The sequence below is a fragment of the Papio anubis genome, chromosome 5 (assembly GCF_008728515.1).
Source record: "Papio anubis isolate 15944 chromosome 5, Panubis1.0, whole genome shotgun sequence".
Classification (NCBI taxonomy): domain Eukaryota; kingdom Metazoa; phylum Chordata; class Mammalia; order Primates; family Cercopithecidae; genus Papio; species Papio anubis.
The window spans coordinates 17017773-17039630 of record NC_044980.1 but is presented as its reverse complement, the minus strand read 5'-3'; the positions used below and the strand labels follow the sequence as shown (position 1 = coordinate 17039630).

The 21858-nt window shown below is 36.1% G+C and overlaps 1 long non-coding RNA gene across 7 annotated transcripts in view; it reads right to left on the bottom strand.

Annotated features, from left to right (window-relative positions):
- Window positions 1–21858, bottom strand: part of LOC116274875 — a 70666-nt gene that overhangs the window by 45834 nt on the left and 2974 nt on the right. For 5 of the 7 annotated variants that reach the window (XR_004183664.1, XR_004183660.1, XR_004183666.1 and 2 more), the window contains exon 2: window positions 21565–21742. The exons of 1 other annotated variant lie outside the window; for it this stretch is intronic. This is a non-coding gene — a long non-coding RNA (uncharacterized LOC116274875). Of the gene's footprint in view, window positions 1–13893; window positions 14023–21564; window positions 21743–21858 lie in introns of those variants that run through there. One more of the 7 variants, XR_004183662.1, reaches the window with a different exon arrangement.

Here is a 21858-nt window from a genome sequence, read left to right as displayed (position 1 = left end):
AATCTCTTTCTTTTATAAAATACCCAGTCTCAGGTATTTCTTCCCACCAGTGTGAGAATCCACTAATACAGTAAATTGGTACCAGGAGTTGGGTGCTACTATAAAGATAACTGAAAACGTGGAAGCAACTTTGGAACTGGGTAACAGGCAGAGGTTGAAACAGTTTGGAGGGCTCAAAAGAAGACAGGAATATGTGAGAAAGTTTGGAACGTCCTAGAGACTTGTTGAATGGCTTTGACCAAAACGCTGATAGTGATATGGATAATGAAGTCTAGGCTAAGGTGATCTCGGATGGAAATGAGGAACTTCTTGGGAAAGGAGTAAAGGTGATTCTTGCTATGCAAAGAAAATGGCAGCATTTTTCCACTGCCTAGAGATCTGTGAAACTTTGAACTTCAGAGAGATGATTTAGGATATCTGGCAGAAGAAATTACCAAGTGGTAAAGTGTTAAAAATAAAGCAGAGCATAAAAGTTTGAAAAATTTGCAGATTGACAATGCGGTAGAGAACAAAAACCCATTTTCTGGGGAGAAATTTAAGCTGGCTGCAGAATTTGCATAAGTAATGAGGAGCTGAATGTTAATCACCAAGTCAACGTGGGAAATGTCTCTGGGGTATATCAGGGACCTTCATGGCAGCCCCTCCCATCACAGGCCAGAGATCTAAGAAGGAAAAATGGCTTTGTGGTCTGGGCCCAGGGCCCCCCTGGTCTGTGCAGCTGTGAGACATGGTGTCCTGTGTCAAAGATGCTTCAGTTCCAGCCATGACTAAAAGGGGCTAAAGTATAGCTTGGGCCACTGCTTCAGAGAGTGCAAGGCCCAAGCTTTGGCAGCTTCCATGTGGTGTTGAACTTGTGGGCACATGAAAGTCAAGAACTGAGGTTTTGGAACCTCTGCCTAAATTTCAGAAGATTTATGGAAATGTCTGGATGTCCAGGGAGAAGTTTGCTGCAGGGGCAGAGCCCTCATGGAGAACCTAAGTCAGGGCAGTTAGGAAGGGAAATGTTGGTTTACAGCCTCCACACAGAGTCTCCCCTGGGGCACTGCCTAGTGGAGCTGTGAGACGAGGGCCACCATTCTCCAGGCCATTTTGGGACTTTAAGGTTTAATAAATGCTCTATTGAATTTCAGACTTGCATGGAGGCTGTAGCCCATTTGTTTTGGCCAGTTACTCTCATTTGAAATGGGTATATTTACCCAATGCCTGTGTCCTCATTGTATCTAGGAAATAACTAACTTGCTTTTAATTTTACAGGCTCATAGGAGGAAGAGACTTGCCTTGTCTCAAGTGAGACTTTGGACTTGGACTTTTGGGTTAATGTAGGAATAAGTGAGGACTCTGGGGGACTATTGGAAGGGCATGATTGTGTTTTAAAATGTGAGGACATGAGATTTGGCAAGAAGCACCAGTGGAATGATATGCTTTGGCTCTGTCCCCACCCAAATCTCACTTTGAATTGTAATCCCCATAATCCACCCATGTCAAGGGCAGGACCAGGTAGAGGTACTTGGACCATGGGAGCAATTTCCCCCATGCTCTTCTCATGATAATGTGTGAGTATCATGAGATCTAATGGTTTTATAAGTGTCTGGCATTTCCCCTGCTCGCAATCACTTCACCCTCCCAACCTGGGAAGAAAGTGCCTGCTTCTGCTTTCCTTTCACCTAACAGTATATTAAACCTCTTTCCTTTACAATGTACCCAGTCTTGGATATTTCTTCATAGCAATGTGAGAACAGACTAATTCACAAACGTTGAGGGAGTTCATTACTACCAGACCTGCTTGACAAGAGATCTTTAAAGGAACACTAAATATAGAAAAGATCACGACCAGCTGTGTGTTTAAACATTTAAACACACAGACCAGTGGCACTATAAAGCAACCACACAAACAAGTCAACATAGTAATCAGCTAACAACACAATGATAGTATCAAATCCAGATACATCAATAAAAACCTTGAATGTAAACAGGCTAACTGCCCCCACTTAAAACACACAAAGTGGCAAGGTATATAAAAAACTAGAGCCTAGTGGTATTCTGTCTCCAAGAGACTCATCTCACATGAAATGACACACATAGGCTCAAAATAAGAGGGTGGGGGGAAATCTACCAAGCAAATTAAAAGCAGAAAAAAAGCAGGGTTGCAACGCTCTTATTAGATGAAACAGACTTTACATCAACAAAGATCAAAAAAGACAAAGAAGATCATTAAATAATGGTAAAGGGTTCAATTCAACAAGAAGATCTAACTATCCTAAATGTATATGCACCTAACACTGAAACACCTAGATTCTTAACCAAGTTCTTAGAGACCCACAAAGAGATATAGACTCCCACTCAGTAATAGTAGGAGACTTCAACACTCCACTTACAGTATTGGACAGACCAATGAGGCAGAAAATTAACAAAGATATTCAGGACCTGAACTCAACATTGCACCAAATGGATCCAATAGACGTCTACAGAAGTCTCTATTCAAAAACAGAATATACATTCTTCTCATTGCCATATGGCACATACGCTAAAGTTGATCACGTGACAGTACATAAAACAATCCTCAGCAAATGCAAAAGAATGGAAATCATACCAAACACACTTTCAGACCAAAGTGCAATACAAACAGAAGTCAAAACTAAGAAAATTGTTCAAAACATTTCAAATACATGAAAATTAAACAACATTCTCCTGAATAACTTTTGGGTAAATAATGAAATTAAGGCAGAAATCAAGAAGTTCTTTGAAACTAATGAGAACAAAGATACAACAAACCAGAATCTCTGGACACAGCTAAGGCAGTATTAAGAGAGAAATTCATAACACTAAATACCCACATTGAAAAGTTAGAACGATCTCAGATTAACAACCTAACATTACAACTGAATTAGAGAACCAAGAACAAATCAACCTCAAAGCTAGCAGAAGCCAAGAAATAATCAAAATCAGAGCTGAACTGAGAGAAATCATGACACAAAAAATTCAAAAGATCAGAGAATTCAGGAATTGGTTTTTTGAAAAGATTAATAAGACAGATAGGTCACTAGTTAGACTAATAAAGAAGAAAAGAGAAAAGATCCAAATAAATAATTACCAACGATATATTGTCTGTAAGCAAATACATGCTATCTGTATACCACTTTTAAATTTTTTTATCGATACATAATAAATGTACATATTTTCAGGATGCACATGACAATTTAATACATTCACATAATTTGTAAAAATTAAATCAATGTAATTGGGATACTCACCACTTTTGAATATTTTCTTTTCTTTATGCTGGAAACATTCTAATTATTCTCCTCTAGCTATTTTGAGATACAATTGATTATCGTATAGTCTCCCTACTCCTCTATCGAACACTATATCTTATTTCTTCTATGAAAATCTATTATTTGTACCCATTAATCAATTTCTCTTTCCACTTATTTATAAAGTGACCAAGAGTTTAAATGCCAAAGAATGGAAAAACTTATATCACACAATCATCAATTATAAGACAGTTGAAATGTCTATAATAATATTTGAGAAAGTAAACCTCATCAGAATAAATACTTCCAAAAGAAAAAAGGGACAGCCACAATACAAAAAAAAGTTCAATTCATCAAAGAGACGTAATAATCCCAAGTATGTATGCATTTAATAACAGAGCTGCACAAGTGTGAAGCAAAACAAACTTCAAAGAAAAGTAGAGATTTTCCAATTATATTTAGAGATTTCAACATTCTTCTTCCAGTAATTTCAAGTAAATATAAAATCAGTAAATATACAGAACATTTGAACACTGCTGACACACTTGATGTAACTCATATTTTTAAATACCACATTCCTTTACTGCCTAATACAGTCTGTTCAAATGCACATGAAAATGTCACAGTTATACCATTTTCTGGGTCATAATATAATTCCCAATGAATTTTAAAGTATCGACACTTTACAGAGTATGTCCTTTGACTATAATAAAACTAAATTAGAAATAAAACACAACAATATGAGGGAAAAAGCAATGTCTGGAAAACTGGCAAGTATTTGGAAACTAATCATCACACTTCTAAATACTCCATGAGTCAAAGAAGAAAACCCAAATCATTTTAACTGAAGGAAAATAAAATTAAATCAACAGAATTTTGAAAGGGAAGATAAAAGAGTGAGTAAAGAAAAATACATAGCTATAAATACTTATATTATAAAAGGGCTAAATCAATGGTCTAAGTTTTATTTTAAGAAACAAGCAAGCAAGTTAAATCCAAAGTATATAGAAGAAAGAATATAATAAAAATCTGAGCAGAAATCAGTAACATAAAAATCTGGTAAACAGGAAAATAAATAAAAAATCAAAAAGCTTCTAATTTGAAAATGTAGATGAATTAATTAACTTCTAGCATTAATGGTAAAGTAAAAATGAGAGGATGCAAATTAACAGTTTTAATAATCAATGAGAGAATATTACTATAGATCCTACAGACATTAAAAATCCTAAGGGAATTTAATTAACTCAAAGATTTAACTAAAATAAACAAATATATGAAATGTAAAAACCAACAAGAGAATTTAGAAACTATGAAAGGCTCTATAACCATTAAATAATTCAAATTTTAATTTGGAATCTGCTCACAAAGAAAGGTACAGGTTAAGATAGCTTCATTGGTGAAATCTATTGAATATTTCTGAAAGAAGTAATGCAAAATAACAGAAATCTTTTTATAAAATGTAACAGGACAGAACAGTCTGTAGCTCATTTTATAAGGCCAGTATTACCTTTGATAATAAATAAGAAGAAAACTACAAGAAACCTACCAACAAATATCTTTCATGAACATTGTATTAGTTTGTTGTTGATGATGTTACTGGAACAAATTTCCACAAACTTAGTAGCTGAACACAGATTTATTATCATATAGGTCTGTAGGTCAGAAATCTGACACACTGGAATAAAATCAAGGATTGGCAGGGCTGTATCCCTTTCCTTGCCTTTTCCTGACTCTAGAGGCCACCCTCATGTATTGGTTTACAGCTGTTTTCCTCTATCTTTAAAGCCAGCAACACCACGTGTCTCTGACCTTGCTTGTGTTGACACATCTCCCTGACCACCACCAGGAAAGCTTATCTGCTTTTAAAGACTCTTGTCATTAGATTGGCCTCACTCTGATAATGCAGAATAATCTCCCCATCTCATGGTTTTTAACTTGAGACACATCTTCAAAGTTCCTTTTTCCATGTGATGTAGCAAAGTCACACATAAAGGGGATTAGGATGTAGACATATTTGGGGGAACCATATTCTGACTACCACAAACACGGTATTAAGAAGTAATATTCTCACTATTAAGAAGAATATTACTAATGAGAAAATTAATAATATTCTTATTATTATTGAGAAACAATATTCTTAATACAAGACTTAGAAATCACATTCAACAACATCAAAAAAAATGAAACCTGAAAAAGTGAAATTTGTTTATCCCAGGAATGCAAAGTTGATGGGTAATTCATGCCTTTAACATAAGAATGTGGGAATTTTATATAATCATGTCAGTAGATACAGAACAAACGTTTCAAAAAATTTGAAGTCTCTTTTGATTAAAAAATTATATTAAAATACTGATTAAAGGAAATGTTCTCAACTTAATAAAAAGTATTGCTAAAAATCCCACAGCTAACATAATGTTTAATGATAAAAGACTGAAAACTTTTTATCTAAGAATGGAAGCAAAGCAAAGTTCTTGCTTTCATCACTTTTATTCAGGATTGTATCACCAGTGCAAAAAAAAAAAAAAAAAAAAAAAAAAGGCGTAGTTTCAAAAGGAAAACATAAACATGCCTATCACAGATAGATTTATCATATACATAGAAAACAATTGACAAATTATACTTCATAAAATTGAAACCTGTTATTCAAAAGACCTCTTTGAGAATAAGAAGAGACAAGCCACAGAATGAAAAAAAACACTCATACACATGTCAAAGCTTGTATTTGGAATATTTTTAAAACCCAGAATATAACTAGAAGACAAATAATCCTACTAAAAATATAAAAACAATTTGAACAGATACTTCAAAAAAGAATATATTCAAGAATAGTCGATATGCACATAAAAAATACACTTGATTTTAATAGTGATCAGGAAAATGAAAATTAAAACCTCAATGAAACACCACTACACATCCAGCAGACTAGGTAAATGGAAAAGGCTGACCATACTAAGTGCTAATGGGGATGTAGAGCTTCCAGAATTATTATTAGTGGAAATGTAAAATAATTCAATAATTTATGAGCTCCCTCTCATATATTATTAGCAGAAATATAAAATAATCTGACCCCTTTGGAAAACAATTAGACATAGTTTTATAAAGATAAACATACACTTGTTATATGATGAAGCATTTTAACTGATATTTACTAAAAGAAATGAAAGCATATGTCATAAAATTATACATGGATTTTTTCATATTAGCCAAAAATTGGAAAAATCCAAATGACTATCAACATGTAAATGAATAAAAAAATACTATTCATTTAAAGGAAGTAAAAAGTAACAGAATAGGAAAGGCCAAGATGGCCAGTTAGAGCCTATGTGCATCTTTACACATGAGATGGGTCTCTTGAAGACAGCATACCAATGGGTATTAGCTCTATCCAACTTGCCATTCTAATTTACCATCACCAATTAGAAGCAACTGCAGTTCATGGCTTTCACGGAGAGGAATGAAAATGGCAGTGAATTCAAAATTTTCAACTGAAATATCCAGGTTCTAACATTGAGACTGATTAGGAAAACAACTCAATCCACAGAGAACAAAGAAAAGCAGGCTGGTGCAACTGCCCACCCAGGAGTGGCACAGAGGTGAAGGAACCTCCACCCCCAGCCACAGGAATCCCTGAGTGATTGTGCCACCCCGCCCAGAAAACCATGCTTCTCCCACAGATCTCTGCAACCCAAATGCCCATCTGTGATAGAGTAGATAAAGAAAATGCGGGGACATGGATGAAGCTGGAAGCCATCCATGGAATACTATACAATCATAAAAAGGAACAAGATTATGTTCTTTGCAGGAACATGAATGGATCTTGAAACCGTTACCCTCAACAAACTAACAGAGGAACAGAAAATCAAACACTGCATGTTCTCACTTATAAGTGGGAGCTGAACGATGAGAACACATGAGCACATGGTGGGCAACAACACACACTGGGACCTCTCAGGGGTAGGAAGAGGGAGAGCATCAGGAAGAATAGCTAATAGATGCTGGTCTTAATACATAGGTGATGGGTTGATCTGTGCAGCAAACCACCATGGCACATGTTTACCTACATAACAAACCTGCACATGTATGCTGAAACTTAAAAGTCAAAGAAAATAAAAAGTAACAGAATACTCATTCACACAAAACATGGATGAATCCCAACAACATGCTGATTAGAAGCCAGAATATAAGAGCATTTACATTATGATTACATTTATATACAATCATAGAAAAGGGAAACTAATATATTGTGACAGAAAGTAATCAGCAGTTACCTGGAGCTGTGGATGACACAAAGGAATTTTCTGTGATGATGGAAATATATATCTTGATTATAGGCATGGTTACAGGGGTGTCTACACTTGTCAAAATGCACCAATCTATATTCTTAGAATGGGATATTTTATTGGTTGTAAACAATAACCCAATAAATTTAATTTTTAAAAAATGTTTATTGGCCAGGCACGGTGGCTCACACCTGTAATCCCAGCACTTTGGGAGGCCAAGGCAGACAGATCATTTGAGGTCAGGAGTTCAAGACCAGCCTGGTCAACTTGGGAAAACACTGTCTCTACTGAAAATACAAAAGTGAGCCAGGCATGGTGGCGGGCTCTTGTAATCCCTGCTATTCGGGAGGCTGAGGCAGAAGAATCACTTGAACCCGGGAGGCAGAGGTTGCAGTGAGCCACATCACACCTCTGCACTCCAGCCTGGGCAACAAGAGCAAAACTCTATCTTTAAAAAAAAAAAAAAAAAAGTTTCTTCCACCCCAAAGTCAATCTTTTAAGGTATTTCATAGAGGATACCTAAATTGAATGGACAATTCAAATAAATATTCTGTTCCCTCGATGATCCCTTCTATCTCTAAAATTGTCTGTACCTATGTGTGTCATCTTCATTCTCTGCTTGATTAAAATGCTTAAAAGAATCAAGCAGTAGATATCTTTACAGACGTGAGTTTATATTATAAATTTTATAAAAAGAGACTGTCAGTAATGGTAGGTCCCGTTTTGACAATTTATCTTACATATTTTAAATATTTGGTAAAATTTTAAATATCATTTAAATTACTGTAATTTTGCCTTATACAAATTTTTTGCATATATATAGATAAGTGTGTGTCTGTGTGTGTGCACTTTGACAAATGTAGACATCGGTGCAATCACCACTACAATCCTACAAGGTATAGGTATTTCCATTATCACAAAAAATTCTTTCATGTCACTCACAATTCCAAATAACATTTAAAAGTAATGGCAAAAGCCACAGTTACTTTTGCACCAACTTTAATACATCTAGAGAGATACATAGAGATATAGATATACACACACACATATAACTCTTGAAAGAATGGAACCACTACATTTTTTTCCAAACATGTACTCTTTCCCGGTAGTTTTAGAATAAACATATTTCTGTTCATTTAATTCTCTTTTAAAATATTTTGCTTGGAAACTTGTATTTGACCAATATGCACAAATGATTTGTGTTATTGAAAAGTAAAGAAGGGAGAACAGGAAAGCCTAAGTCAATATTCCGTGTGACTATCCATGGGAAGCACAATATTGCTAAGTATTAAATAATCTTGTATTACAACTCTCCAAATTCCTTTAACATTGATGAAAGACACCAAAAGGTTTTAGAAATTCTACCTAAGTGAGCTTTAATCATGTTAACTGAAATTTTCTTTACACTTAGAATTCTTTTTCATTTCTCAGTGAGGTTTTTGGTTTTGTTTTCTATGGGGATGGGGAAGCGAGGGGTTGGTCATGATTCTCTGACAAACTACCTTCTAAGAACCTCATTTTGAAAAGGGTCTTACTAAGAAAAAAATCTTACAACTAAATTGCTTTTACACAATGAGTTGAAATATTATTAACCATTTACATGCATAATAGTATCAAGGTAAACATCGTTAATAATAGACATATTCAGAAATTATCTCATCCCTTTTACTTTTTAGAATAACTTCAAATATGAATGTATGCCATAAGGAGGGAAGAAATTAATAAACATTGAGTACCCACATAGGTTAAAAGCAAGTCATACAGTATTTTATTATAATTTATCTATAGACTAAAAATGCTTTGAAGTGTATTCTACTTATGTTTGTGTAATACACTTGAAAATTTCTTATAGAAAAGACGGAGAAACATGCTATGAATGGCAATACAATTTTGCAGATATGTAGTAGAATTAATGACCCTTCCCAAAGGTTACGATTGATTTAACATATCTTGTGACTTCTCTTTTGTGGTGGGTATGCATTTTGGTCAACAGTTGTAATATAAATATTGCTGTCATACTTATGAAATTCCAAAGTGGTAGGAAGTACAAGGCATAGCTTATACTAATGCTAATATAATGGGTGGTAGAAATTCCTGAATTCATCTAATAAAATAAACTAAGAACAGATGTAAATACCTGCGCCTAGGTTAATTGCCTGAATAGGACAGAACAGGAGGAATTTTATTACAAATTGTGCATGTGAAAAACTCTTAGTGGATTCAAATTCCACAACGCTTGAATAGGACAGCTGAAGTATTCCTGAATTTTATTTGACTAAATCCAACCTCTTCATTTGGTTTCCTACATGCTCAGTATGAATCAACAGAATGATAAAACTGCCCAAAATGTTAATGTCATCCTAAAATGCATTAAGAAAACATTGTAGTCAGAATACAAGAACTGACAATGAGTGCAGCTCTGTGTTGTTCAAACAGTCCTGGGAAATGTTTTTCCTACACGGTGCCTCACTGAAGAGGAACATTGAGAGGTTGGAACGCATCTGGAGACAAAGGTCTGCAAAGCGCTACATGTATATTAGGACTGATGATCTGAGCATATTAGCCTGAAAAAGAACTCACTTAGTGTGTCTGTGAGAGTCCCCCAAGAAGCAGATAGCCAGATAGGACTAGATGCACAAGAGTTTCATTAGAAAAATATCTGTGATGTATACCAGGATAAAGGGGGAGAGAGGAGTAATAGATAGGAAGAGTCTTAATACTCTGGCACAGCTCTGACACCTGTGGAAAGAAGAATTGAAGGATTGTATACGAAGAGCTTCAAATCATAGCAAGGTTCTAAAAAAAAAACGTCTTGGCCAGACCCATGGAAAGTTGGCAAGCTAAAGTTAGCTGTTAGATGAATCTCCCATAGGACAGGAATGGCTTTGTTCTAGTATTGCAGCTGTGTTCAGTCCTGGGGTGGAAGCAGCCCAAAGGAAGAATGGCCTGGCTTCCATTCCCCTAAGCATCCAAAGGTGCAGCCATTGGAGGCTGTCAATCAAGTACGCTCCCCCAGTAGGTCTTTTGAAGTCAAAACTCCATGGCCGCCATACTTGGGAGACATAACGGCTGTTTTTAATTTTACTGAAGAGCTGTAATATGGATCAAGGTTGAGATATCTTCTACATGACTTCAAAGGACAGAAGTAGAACAAAGAAATGGATGTTTCACTCAGACTGCATCAAAATATAAAAATTTTCTAATCATTAGAGTTCAAAGATAAAGTGAACAGTTTCATAAATAGAGTTGGAAAGAGTCAGAAGGTAGACACACCTGTGAGGCCCCTTCTCAATCTTGAAGTCTAATGAGACTAGCAATAAAGGAAGTAAGGCTAGAAGGAACTCAAGAAATATGGTTTGCTGAAATGATTATAATAAGACTGGATTAGGAAGCTTTTTTCTTCTGTAATAATGCTACATTTTGAGTCTCAGTAGGGAAGAGTAAGGATATACTAAAACTCCTTTCATTAATGTGAACTGATTTTTGCCTTCTATGGAGTTAGAATCAGAGAAGTAAAAGTTGGACTTAAATCATAACCCTTGTGAATTGTCCTGAAAAACATCAACAATGATTTTCTTCTAATTATTAAAAACAAAAATCTCCTTTATTTTCCTTCTCAACACAGTATGTGTCCTGGTAAAAGAGTATTTCTAGATTTGTCACCTGATAGCTTCTGCTTCCCTTTGGGGATAAAAGCTTTTTTGGTTTCTGTAGCCTTGTAGTCTACTTTGAAGTCAAGTAGTGCGATGCCTCCAGCTTTGTTCTTTTTGCTTAGGATTCTCTTGGCTATACAGACTCTTTTTTGGTTTCATGTGAAATTTAAAGTAGTTTTTTTCTAACTCTGTGAGGAAAGTCCATGTAGTTTGATGGGAATAGCACTGAATCTATAAATTACTTTGGGCAGTGTGGCTATTTTCATGATATTGCTTCTTCCTATCCATGAGCATGGAATGTTTTTTCATTTGTTTGTGTCCTCTCTTATTTCCTTGAGCAGTGTTTTGAAGAATGAGATCATGTCCTTTGCGGGGACATGGATGAAGCTGGAAGCCATCGTTCTCAGAAAACTAACACAGGAACAGAAAACCAAACATTTAATGTTCTCACTCATAAGTGGGAGTTGAACAGAGAACATATGGACACAGGGAGGGGAACAACATACACCAGGGCCTGTCAGGGGGTCTGGAGCAAAGGGAATGAGAGCATTAGGACAAATACCTAATGCATCCAGGGCTTAAAACCTAGATGACGGGTTGATAAGTGCAGCAAACCACCATGGCACATGTACACTTATGTAACAAACCTGCACATTCTGCATATGTATCCCGGAACTTAAACTACAAATTTTAAAAATACAATTAAAAAAGCTTTTGCACTCCATTTACTCTCAGGCCAGTGAAAGGGTTAAGTAAGCTACAGTAGAATCCTGAATTTGAGTATTGAAAACCTGGCAACCAGCCCAGAGGCCCCTTCCAAAAAGAAGCAGCTACCCTGAGCCCTTACAAAGGAGGTGGTTGCCCTAGCAACAGTATCTGATAAAAGAAAATATGGCCGCCAGGTACACATACAGATTGCACCAGAGAGAGGAACACTGCTCAGCTGCTGCTGCACTCAGTGTTAAGGAGTCATTTAGCAAATCTGGAGTTTTAGAGCTGAATCTTCTAACTTACAATTGTGGAAATTTTGGGGGTGGTATTTATTTAAGTCATGCCCAATATATTTCAAAATTTGGCACGTTGTAGTGATTGCTGAGCATAAATATGCCTCCCAACTTAAACAAAAGCAACCACCACAAATGACTGTCAAGATATACCAGCTAACTAGAAAGATCGCTTTAAAGAAAGATTTGCTCAAAATAGGCATCAAGTTTTCCCCAAAGTCTTTAATGAGATTCTTTAATCATGTCTCCATTTTTTTATCTTTGTGCAGAGGTATGATTCCATATGAAACATTCAAACTGCTCAGAGCCTTCATTAATTTATCTAACATAATTATTTGTAATTGAAGCCCTCATCCATTTGTTTAAAGACTAAACATTGACCAATCTCCTGTGTGTACTGACTGCTTTTTAATAATTGAATATTTTCTGGTAAATATTTTATTGTGGAATCAACTTTAGAGATTTTCGTAAGAGGCTTTAAGCAGTCATGATCGTTAGTACTGTTTTCTTTATAACAAAGGATGGGCGCTTACTGGAGGATCACTTTTCCTAAATGCACACTTCAGATTGATCTATTGATAGCCTTTATCACAATTTGTGAGTATGGTGTTGACTTATTTAATAATACGGCAATGAGAGCGTGTGCAAGACAGGCATAGGCCACTGCTCAGTGAACCAGTTTTTAATACAAATGTTTTCACTCCCCACTTCCACCCCAAATAGATAGTTCCTTTTTTTAGGCATATGATACTAGGAAAAAGACCCATAATCTTCTGGATATCCAGGTCTCAATCCGTATATTTCTATAAGCTTATGAAATGTCCTTCACAGGGCACTTAACCTCTAGAAGTCTGTTTCCTGGAGACAACATTATGGTCTCTAAAACTTCTCTTGACCGTGCTGTTCCATGAAAATGGGTTATTGCCTACTATGAGGAAAAAGCAAAGTTCTGTTTGAGCAAATCCATTAGATTTCTATTAGAGATTCATCAAGTTTTCTTTACAACTCTTCCTGCATAAACACCAATACTTTTCCTCAGCAAATTATTAATAAATACTACCAGCTTTAAAACTCTAATGTAAACACTTCATTGTATACACTGAATAAAAGACTCCAGCAGACGCTACTCAGAAACTTCTGTCTTTTGATCTGTTTCTTGAGTTGGAGTATGAAATACCTGGGCAAAGCCTAAATGACACACAGGAAGAGTATATTCATTGCTTTTTAAAATGTGGACTAGCAAAAGACAGAGTAAGGCAGAAATAGACGTTTTTAATTACTCTTGACATGGGGGCAGGCAAGGGTAATTTTAGGGTCTTCCATGACTAACTTGAAGGACCTTCTAATACAATGTTGCTAAAATTTGAACAGAATCTTTTTAAGAAAAAAATACTAACTCATATACTCAGTGTTGACTTGTATTACTTTCACTATATTCTTCAATGCTTATAAATATAAAAATAGGTATAAACATCTTATGCTCACAGGACTTAGCTGTAAGAAACAAATTTGCAAATTATAAACCAAACTATTACTCCAATAAAATTAAAATTAGTGTTTTTAATTTAATATGATGAATCATCTTGACATGCTGAATCTTAATCTATTTGAAACTTGAATATCATACTGACTGCCACATCATGGTTTTGAAAGCATTTAGCATGCTTGTGCTACTGTGTGCCATCTGGTAACTCAATTCACTTACCACTTTTCTCTACTCAAACTCACGTGAAACCTTTATTTGCACAGTGCTTCATGATATCATTTGGACTTCACTCCTGGGAAATAATGGTGTACTTTTTCCTTTTTTTTTTTTTTTTTCTTTTTTTTTTTTTTTTTTGAGACAGAGTCTCCTTCTGTCACCCAGGCTGCAGTGCAGTGGCACTATTCGGTTCACTGCAACCTCTGCCTCCCAGGTTCAAGCAATTCTCCTGCCTCAGCCTCCTGAGTAGCTGGGATTACAGGCATATGCCACCATGCCTAGCTAATTTTTTTTGTATTTTTAGTAGAGACAGGGTTTCATCACGTTGGTCAGGCTGGTCTCAAACTCCTGATCTCGTGATCTGCCCGCCTCAGCCTCCCAAAGTGCTGGGATTACAGGCATGAGCCACCATGCCTGGCAAAAATGGTGTACTTTCTTTATCATGTTCTACTATCTTTTCATTAGCTGATCACCATCAAAGATGTACTATTGATGTCAATGTGATCTAAACATCAAGCAAATATAGGGGTAGGTTCTAGTCCAGTCACCCATGTGATCCAACATGATTGTATGATCCAACATCAAGTTTTTCTCTGCGATCATAAAAATCAAAACAGAAAACCAAGAAATTATTGTAGAATATTCACAAAACTCCAAATGGAGAAACAGAAGCCTGGTGCATAATTTTGTCCAAAATAAACATTGCCTGTCTTGGTTTCCAGGGCAAGTGTTGTCATAACCCAGTCTTTTCAGGCATTTGCACTGTGGATTGAATAACCAGGCAGTACCGCCTCTGCTTTTCTGCTTTCTACTGAAGGTCTGAGACATGCCAAATTCTCATGTTCACAGCTCCCTTCCAGGTAGGAGTAGTGGAAATATTATTGTTTTCCGGCCATTGAGACATAAGTGAAGGATTGCCTTTGATTTGTTGGGAAAGTATTTTGCTTTCCTGATTAAAATTATAGGTAGAAAATCATAATTTGCACTCCCTCTTCTCCTTTCTTTCTGCTTTGAACATAGGTTTGCCCTTATTTTTCTTTTTCTCTGGAGGTATATCAACCATCTGATAATCATGAGAAGTCAAGACATTAGGCCTGGTAGGAAAGAAATGTAACAGGATTTTATCCTTGGTTATTTCGAAAAATTATTTCTACATTTCTTGTTAGGTAAACAGTAAATGTCCACATGGTTTAAGGCACTGTTAATCAGGAGTTCTGTTTTTTACAGCCAGAAGCATTTCTGACACAGAGATCCTATCTCCTCTTCCAAATCACCAAAATTTTTATTAGATGAAAAATCATCATGGAATATTATGTTGGAAACTTAGTTGGTAAAATATATTCCATTTACTTCCTGTGATATTTCACATTATACTTAAGTTCCTATTTTCCAAATTTCCATTATATTTGCTGTCTTTTGATCCAATATTAATTATTTGTACTCACATACAATATTGATACTAACTTGCAATAAGAAAAATGGGTTCAATTGGCAGAAGTCATTGAAATGGTTTGTGATGCTTGGTCCTGTTCCTGAGTACATTTCCACCTCCAACCCACCGGACTCTCCATTTTGTCTTGACATTCCAACCATACAATTGCTTTCTTTGTGTCTTGTTTGTGACATATTTTCTCCTCCCTGGGCCTTGCATGTGCTCTGCCCTTGCCTGAGCGCTCCTTCTGACTGGCTCCTCCCCTCATTTCCCCTCTTAATTTCAATTTGCCTTTCAGATCCAACCTAAAGCTTCACTTCCTCAAGATACTTGCATGGAACCCCCTAGCCTAAACTATGCCTTTGTTATAACTCACAGACTCGTGGGCCTTTCCTTCTGAGCACTTTCATCAATATGAAATGACACACTTAATACTCTTCTGCCACACTATTTGCTTGAAACCTTACCTTTTTGCTTATTAATGCATCTCTGTACCTAGCCCAGTGTCAGGTGAATGGTAGGTATATAATACGTCTTAGCTTAATGAATGAAGCAAGGAATTAATGAAAAATGGGATTTTTCATGATATTTCAAAGGAAGTAGGTTCTCAGATCTGAAAACCTCCGTTGGTAGCAAAAAATTTTTATTTCAGTGTGTATATATTAGAACTGCTGAGCCTCAGATTAATTCTTTGCATACATATATTCTTGTTCCTTTGATGATCCAGCATCAGTGCCTTGGAAATTCAGCAAGGCATGCAAATTAAATTATGCTTTTTTATATTAATGTACAGAACAATTCTCTGGAAAGCATAATAAATAGTCTATTACTTAGAGATTAAATTTGTCTTTTTCTCACTGTTCTTTGCTAGAGTTAATCGTGTTTACCTTTCCAAAGGTCTTATGCATCGAAAAATAATAATTAAATATCCTACTCTAGATAATTTAAATGGCGAAAGAAGTTTTGTTTTCATTGAAAGCCTGAATCTCATAAAAAGAATGCTGCTTTTAAAAATCACAGTTAGCAATACGAAGAATTCACACTTTAAGTTCTTTCTTAAATATGACTTTTTTTTGTTTTATCAGTTTGCAGATTTTAAATGAAAGTCAAATATACCATTGTCTAACTTTTTTCTATTTGCAGATAATTCTGAGATCCTTTGCCTAATTCCCGGAATGAAAAGAACATTGAAATCACTTGCTCTAATCTCTTCTTAATGCAGAAATCAGAAAGAATACGAAGTAAACTAGGAAAGTTGAAAAACAAAAAAGCTAAGAGGTAAAACTGAAGAAAAAAAAACAGCAAACTTTTTTTTGGTTAGTCCTTTTATTTTAACTTTTATTTTATTTTCAGGGGCACATGTTCAAAGCTGTTATATAGGTAAGCTGGGTGTCATGGGGGTTTGGTGTGAGATAATTTCATCACCTGGGTAATAAGCACATTATCTGATAGGTATTTTTTGTGATCCTCTCCCTCCTCCCACCCTCCACCTTCAAGTGGGCCCCAGTGTCTGCTGTTCCCCTTCTAGTACCCATGTGTCCTTGCTGTTTAGCTCCCACTTACAAATGCGAACATGTGGTATTTATTTTTCTGTGTTACCTTGCTTAGGATGATGGCCTCCGGCTCCAACCATGTTGCTGCAAAGGACGTGATCTCGTCCTTTTTACAGTTGCATAGTATTTCATGATGTATGTAACATTTTCTTTATCCAGTCTGTCACTGATGGGCATTTAGGTTGATTCCATGTTTTTGCTATTGTAAATAGTGTTGCAATTAATACACGCATCCATGTATCTTTATGGAAGAGCAGTTTCTATTCCTGTGAGTATATACCCAGTAATGAGATTGCTGGGTCTGATGGTAATTCTGTTTTAAGTTCTTTGAGGAATTGTCACATTGCTTTCCACAGTAGCTGAACACACTTACATTACCACCAGCAGTGTAGAAGCATTCCCTTTTCTCCACAGCCCCACCAGCATGGGTTATTTGTTGACTTTTTAGTAATAGCCATTCTGACTGGTATGAGATGGTATCTCATTGTGCTTTTGATTTGCATTTCTCTAATGATCAATGATGTTGAGCATTTTTTCATGTTTGTTGGCTGCATGAATGTATTCTTTTGAGAAGTGTCTGTTCGTGTCCTTTGCCCACTTCTTTTTTTTTCTTTTTTTTCTTTTTTTTTTTTTTTTTTGAGATGGAATCTTGCCTGTCTCCCAGGCTGGAGTGCGATGGCATGATCTTGGCTCACTGAAACCTCCGCCTCCCGGGTTCAAGCGATTCTCCCGCCTCAGCCTCCCGAATAGCTGGGACTACAGGCACCTGCCACCATGCCTGGCTAATTTTTGTATCTTTAGTAGAGATGGGGTTTCACCATATTGACCAGGCTGGTCTCAAACTCCTGACCTTGTGAACCTCCCGCCTCAGCCTCCCAAAGTGCTGGGATTACAGGCTTCAGCCACCGAGCCTGGCCCAGCCTTTTGCCCACTTTTTAATGGGATTATTTCTTTCTCGTCTGTAAAATTGTTTCAGTTTCTTATAGGTTCTGGATACTGGGCCATTGTCAGATGCATAGCTTACACATATTTTCTCTCATTCTGTAGTTTGTCTGCTTATTCTGTTGATTATCTGTTTCTTTTAATTAGATCCCATTTTTCAATTTTTGGTTTTGTTGTTTGCTTTTGGTGTCTTCATCATGAAATCTTTGCCAAGTCCTGTGTCCATAATGATATTTCCTTGGTTATTTTCCAGAGTTTTTATAGTTTTAGGTTTTACATTTAAGTCTTTAATCCATCTTAAGTTGATTTTTGTATGTGGCGTAAGGTAGGGGTCTAGTTTCAGTCTTCTGCATATGACTAGCAAGTTATCCCAGCACCATTTATTGAATGAGGAGTCCTTTTTTCATTGCTTGTTTGTGTCAGCTTTGTCCAAATTCAGATGGTTGTAAGTGTGTGGCTTCATTTCTGGTTCTGTATTCTGTTCCATCGGTCTATGTGTCTATTTCTGTACCAATACCTTGATGTTTTGGTTACTGTATCCCTATAGTAGGATTGGAAGTAGAATAAAATGATGCTTTTGGCTTTTTTCTTTTTGCTTAGAATTGCCTCGGCTATTCAGCTCTTTTTTGGTTCCATATGAATTTTAAAATTTTTTTTTTCTAATTCTGTGAAGAACGTTCAATATGGTTAGTCTTTGTCTCCCCATCCAAATCTCATCTTAAATTGTAATTCCCATAATCCCATAATCCCCACGTGTCAAGGGTGGGACCAGTGAATGAGGTTCTCATGAGATCTGATGGCTTTATAAGGGGCTCATCCCCCTTCACTCAGCATTTTTCCATTCTGCCACCTTGTGAAGAACGTGCCTGCTTCTCCTTTGACTTCCACCATGATCGTAAGTTTCGTGGGGCCTCCCCAGCAATGTAGAACTATGAGTCAATTAAATCTCTTTCCTTTAAAAATTACCCAGTCTTGGGTATTTCTTCCTAGTAGTGTGAGAACAGACTAATACAATGTCATTGGTAGTTTAATAGGAATAGCATTGAATCTGTCATTTGCTTTGGGCAGTAAGACCATTTTAACAGTATTGATTCTTCCTATCCATGAGCATGGAATGTTTTTCTACTTGTTTGTGTCATCTCAGTTCTTTCAGCAGTGTTTTGTAATTCTTGTTGTAGAGATCTTTAACCTCTCTTGTTAGGTGTATTCCTAGGTATTTTATTCTTTTTGTGGCAATTATGAATTAGATTGTGTTCCTGATTTGCCTATTTGGATGTTGTTGAGGTATAGAAATGCTACAGATTTTTTATGTAGATTTTGTACTCTGAAATTTACTGAAGTTGTTTATCAGCCCAAAGAGCTTTTGGGCAGAGACTATGGAGTTTTCTAGATATAGAATCATGTTATCTGCAAACAGGGATACTCTGACTTCTTTTATTTGGATGCCCATTCTTTCTTTCTCTTGCCTGATTTCTCTGGCTAAGATTTTCAATATCATGTTGAATAGGAGTGATGAGAGAGGGCAACCTTGTCTTGTGCCAGTTTTCAAGGGGAATGCTTCCAGTTTTTCTCCTTTCAGTATAATGTTGGCTGTGGGTCTGTCATAGATGACTCTTATTATTTTGAAATATGTTCTTTCAGTGCATAGTTTGTGAAGGGTTTCCAACATGAAGGAATGTTGAATTTTATTGAAAGCCTTTCTGTATCTATTGAGTAATTGTAGTTTTTGTCCTTAGCTCTGTTGATATAATGAATCCCATTTATTGATTTGCATATGTTGAACCAACCTCATATTCTGGGGATAAAGCCTACTTGATTGTAGTTGATTAGCTTTTTTATGTGCTGCTGGATTCAGTTTGCTTGCATTTTGTTGAGGAATTTTTATCTATGTTCATTAAATATATTGGCCTGAAGTTTTCTTTTTTTGTTGTGTCTCTGCCAGGTTTTGTTATCAGGATGACGCTAGCCTCATAGAATGAGGCGATGAGAAGTCCTTCTTCCTCAGTTTTTTTGGAAGAGTTTCAGCAGGATTGGTACCAGCTCTTCTTTATACCTCTGGTAGAATTTGGCTGTAAGTCCATCTGGTCTTGGGATTTTTCTGGTTGGTGGGCTTTTTATTACTCATTCAATTTGAGAACTCATTGCTGAGTTCAGGGATTCAATTTCTTCCTGGCTCAGTCTTCAGAGGTTGCGTGTGTCCAGGAATTTATCCATTTCTTCTACATTTTCTAGTTTGTGTGCACAGAGGTGTTCATAATAGTCACTGTTTGTGTATGTGTGTGTGTATTTCTGTGGGGTCAGTGGAAATGTCTTAATTTTTAAAGAATGAGTTTAGATTTCATTCAACATAAAATAATTTTGGGGACAGAGTCCAAATGGATTTGAAATATATATATGTGTGTGTGTATAAATATATATATATACACACACACACACACACACATATATATGGCATAATTGATGCCAAGAAACAGCATAATCATTTATTTGTTTGTTTGTTTGTTTATTCTATTTTAGTCCCTATGACTTTAGCATTGACTCAGTTTAGTGCTGTTAATTAGACCACATTTTGGGACCATAATGAAAGCTAATAAATCTCTTCATCATTTCATAATAGACTTCTTGTTTATTTTAGACTTTATTTTATTGGTCTTTATTTAAAAAAACAAATTAGCCATGTATTTTTGTTGTAAGAATAATCCATCATTATAACATTGGAAAGATATCTCCATATTATTAAAATTACTTAATGTCAATAGAGTATTAAATCATCAAACTGTATAACAACAAACTTTTTACCATTAAGGAAACAGAATTGGCCCATCAAAATATATAAGCAGTAATTCAGATTAAGTCAACAATACATATTGACTTGCAAGAAAGTTGGCTTGCAGGAAATGTTATCCCTTGAGATGATATAATGGTGGATGTGAGGGAAAAATGTACCCCCATGGACATCAGTGCCATGAGCTTTATTATGCAAAAGTTTAGTGGATTTTGCCAGGCACAGTGGCTCATGCCTGTAATCCCAGCACTTTGGGAAGCTGAGGCAGGCGGATCACAAGGTCAGGAGTTCAAGACCAGCCTGACCAACAAGGTGAAACCCTGTCTCTACTAAAAATACAAAAATTAGCCAGGCATGGTGGCACGCGCCTATAATCCCAGCTACTCAGGAGGCTGAGGCAGGAGAATCGCTTTAACCTGGGAGTGAGAGGTTGCAGTGAGCCGAGATCACGCCATTACACTCCAGCCTGGGCGACACAGTGAGATTCCATCTCAAAAAAAAAAAAAAAGAAAGCTTAGTGTATTTTAAGATGACTAAATTTGAGATAGAGAGCATAAGAACTATGAACTGGATGACAGGGTAAAAAAATTCATAGCAAGTCTAATCAGTTGCAGACCAACCATCACATTAGTGTTCTACTAATTTGATGTAAAGTACATCTCCTACAATTAAAAAAAAATCATCAATTCCTTTGTCATTGTAGTTTTACTTTGTCTTTTGCAGTTTATGACATTGTTTTGGGTTGCATGGAAATATTCTGTTAGTGCAGTGATTGCTAAATTGGCCGAAGAAGTCAATGCAATTAGAAAGCAAACAGCTGAAACAAAGAGACTGTCTTTGCTATATATAAGGATGGGAGCTTATGTTATAGAAAGCACTGATGAGGCTACAAAAGGAACCACTTGTTCTGCTTAGTGGTTTGAGAGTGAATGTGAAAGGCAATGGTCCATTGGCTAGCTTACCTGATGCTTCCCATTATTTGTAAAAATAGGGTAGAACCAGCAAAGAAGAGAAACATTCCCAAGAAGGGCACTCTGAAGGTCAGGCAAATTTATCTTCATGACCTGAAGTTATTTCCAAGGAAAAATGTTTCAAAGGTGTCAAAACCAGCAATTTTTGTATGAATTATTACTAAGTGACCTAGTAATAGAATAAGAACAGTCTAAGTTTCATTCCTTTAGACATTAGGGAGATTTTTAAAGATAATCCTGTTGTTTTGTCATCCTACCTTCTGATATTTTTCCAGCTTTCATTGT